Here is a 3,879-nt window from a genome sequence, read left to right on the forward strand (position 1 = left end):
CAAGATGAGAGGATGGAGAGAGGAAAGAAGAAAGGAGGATCCATTGCACTAGTTGCTGAGTTGGAAAAAGAGAAGGAAGTGAAGATGGAAGTTGTTGAATCAACTTCAAGAGTCTGTGAGAATAAGGGCAAGGGGCTTGCAGTAGAAAGTGAAGATTCTTTGAGCCAAGATGACATGGAGGACATTGATGAACACCTAGCATTTCTTTCCAGGAGATTTTCCAAGCTCAAGTTCAAGAAGAACTTTGGAGCAGCCAAGCCAAATAGAAACATGGTGGATAAATCAAAATTCAAATATTTCAAATGTGGCTTGGCAGGGCATTTTGCCAGTTAGTGTAGGAAGTCAGATTCCAACAAGAAAAAGTTTGAGCCTGTGGATTATAAGCAAAAATACTTTGAACTTCTCAAATAAAAGGAAAGGGCTTTCATAACACAAGAAAATGACTGGGCAGCAGATGGACTGGATGAAGATGAAGATGTCAGCTATGTCAATCTAGCCCTAATGGCCAAGTCTGATGAAACAGAGACAAGCTCTTCAAGTAATCAGGTAATTACTACAAACCTTGCACATTTATCTAAAGCTGAGTGTAATGATGCCATAAATGACATGTCTACAGAGTTATATCATTTGCGTGTTACACTTAAGTCTCTTACTAAAGAAAATGCTAAAATCAAAGAAAATAATTTATTTTTGAGTGATAGAAATAATGGGCTTGAGTCTCAGTTCATTGATTTTGAAAAATTAAGAATTGAGTGTAAGATTGCCAAGGAGGAATTAACTGAGTCCTTGAAGAAAGAAAAAATTTTAAAGATGCAGCTCGAGCGTGAACAAGAGGTGATTAAGGCATGGAAAACATCCAGGGATGTCCATGCTCAAATCACCAAAGTTCAAGCAATTGAGTCTTTCTGTGATGCAGCCTGGAAAAAGAACAAAGAGAAACTAGAACCAAATTTGGTAGATGGAGTGCTGACAGATGTAGACTCGACGGATGATGAGGATCATCCGTCGGATAACAAAAAGGGTTATCTGTCGAATGATGAAAATCCTCATCTGTCGGCTGTGAGCAAGCCTATCAGTAAAGCCAAACTTGTTAAGCTAAATGAGAAGTATGAGTCTGTTTCCAAGAACTTTGTTTGAGGAGAATCGAGTCATGTTAAGAAAGGGAAAAAGGCTAATGTTGGTCACATGACTGTCAAACAGTTAAGTGACAGACTTGAAAAGATTGAGGTAAAAACAGAGACTAAAAAGAAAAACAATAGGAATGGTAAAGTAGGGATTAACAAAGAAAATAACTACACACCTGATAAATATGCTTCTAGAAAAATCTGTGTCAAGTGTGGTAGTGTGAATCATCTGTCTGTTAATTGCAAATCTGTCATGCCTACTTCCATTTCTGTGCCACCTCAATTTCCTAACATGAATGTCATGCCTCCCATGCCTATGAATGTTATGTCTGCACAGAATATGAATGCACAGTTCGCTAACATGCCAGTTGCACCTAATCCTTATTATGTTGCATTTAGTATGCCACAAATTCCATTTAGCATGCCATACTGGAATTAAATGTTTACTAATAGCATGCCATTTCCTGTTAATAAAAATATGCATGATAATTATGTTGTAATGAATGGTTTCAAAGGCCAAACTCAAATGACCAAGGATGAATCTGATATCCCTAAGTCAAATGAGATAAAGCCTAAGAAACAGAATAAGAAAGCTAACAAGGCAGGACCCAAGAAAACTTGGGTACCAAAATCAACTTGATTTGATTTTGATGTGTGTAGGGAAACAGAAAGAATCTTTGGTACTTGGATAGTGGTTGTTCAAGACACGTGACTGGTGTTTCTACCCTGCTCATAGAGTTCAAGGAGAGAGCTGGCCCAAGTATTACTTTTGGAGATGATAGCAAGGGTTATACTGTGGGGTATGGCTTGATTTTAAAGGACAATGTCATCATTGGGGAGGTTGCCTTAGTGGATGGTCTCAAACATAACTTGTTGAGTGTCAGCCAGCTTTGTGATAAAGGCAACTTAGTAACCTTTAACTCAGAAGCCTGTGTTGTAACTAACAAAAGAAGCAACAAAGTGGTTCTCACTGGTGTGAGAAAAGGAAATGTGTACCTAGCTGATTTCAACTCATCTAATGCAGAATCTGTTACTTGTCTTCTCAGTAAAGCAAGTCAAGATGAAAGTTGGTTATGGCACAAGAAGCTATCCCATTTAAACTTCAAGATAATGAATGAGCTAGTAAAGAAAGAACTGGTTAGAGGCATTCCTCTAGTGGAGTTTTCTAAGGATGGACTGTGTGATGCCTGCCAAAAAGGGAAGCAGATTAAAGCATCATTCAGAAAGAAACTTGACTCAAAAATTGAAAAGCCTTTGCAACTGCTTCACATGGATCTGTTTGGACTAGTCAATGTGTTGTCCATCTCAAGGAAAAGATTTTACCTAGTAATTGTAGATGATTTCTCAAAGTTCTCTTGGATATATTTCCTAAAGTCTAAAGATGAGGCTAGTGAAATCATCATCAATCACATAAGGCAAGTCAATAATCATCCTGATTTCAAGGTTAGAAGAATCTGTCATGAGAGCATTTTGTGAGGAAAATGGGATTCTGCATGAATTTTCAGCAGCAAGAACTCCACAACAGAATGGAGTAGTGGAAAGAAAGAACAGATCACTTATTGAAGCTGCAAGGACAATGCTTGAAGAATCTAAACTGCCAACCTATTTCTGGGTTGAAGCTGTAAATACTGCATGTTACACTCAGAATATCTCTCTGGTTAATCAAGCAAGATGCATGACTCCCTATCCATTGTTCAAGAACAAGAAGCCAACTTTAAATTTTCTTCATGTCTTTGGCTGCAAGTGTTATATTTTGAGAAATCATACTGATCAAAATGGGAAGTTTGATGCTAAAGCAGATGAAGGAATTTATGTTGGGTATGCTGTTGGTAAAGCATACAGAGTCTACAATCTAAGAACCAACATTGTTATGGAATCAATACATGTTGTGTTTGATGATAAAAAGATTGAAGGACTGAAAGATGGAGATTACCATGAGAGCCTCAAATTCGATAATGTGGAGATGGTTAGTGATGACAGGGATGATGAAAGTGATCAAGAAATAGTGTCTAAGGATAATGCTGATAAATCTACTACCAATGAAGCACAAAACTCAACATCTGTCGAGGTGCATAATGCTTCATCCGTCGGGAGGCAATCTGCGTTATCCGTCGGGAGACAACCAGCTTCATCCGTCGGTACTCAAAATTCACCATCCGTCGGGTTATCAAAAGGAGCAGAAAGTCAAGATAGATCACCTACAGAAAGTTCCCCTTTCTCAAATCAAAGATCCACAAACTTAGGGGGAGTTTCTAACAATCAAAACTCAATCACACATCAAGACAACAATGAGGTTTCTTCATCTAGAGCTAATCTACCTCAACAAAGAAAATGGACAAAAGATCACCCCTTTGAGCTTATTATTGGTGATGTTTCTTCTAGAGTTCAAAAAAGGAGAGCAACTCAAGAAGAATGTCTATACAGTAGCTTTCTTTCCAAGGAAGAGCCAAAGAAGGTAGAAGAAGTTTTGTTGGATCCTGGTTGGATTTTAGCTATGCAGGAGGAGCTAAACCAATTTGAAAGGAATAATGTATGGAAGCTGGTGCCCAAGCCTAAAGGAAAGAATCCAATAGACACCAAATGGGTATTCAGAAACAAGATGGATAAAAATGGCATAGTAGTCAGGAACAAAGCTAGATTGATTTCTAAGGGCTATTGTCAACAAGAAGGTATAGATTTTGATGAAACATTTGCTCCTGTTGCAAGACTTGAAGCCATCAGAATCTTCTTAGCCTATGCAGCCCATGCCAATTTC

This window comes from Apium graveolens, chromosome 4 (assembly GCF_009905375.1).
Source record: "Apium graveolens cultivar Ventura chromosome 4, ASM990537v1, whole genome shotgun sequence".
Classification (NCBI taxonomy): Eukaryota; Viridiplantae; Streptophyta; class Magnoliopsida; order Apiales; family Apiaceae; genus Apium; species Apium graveolens.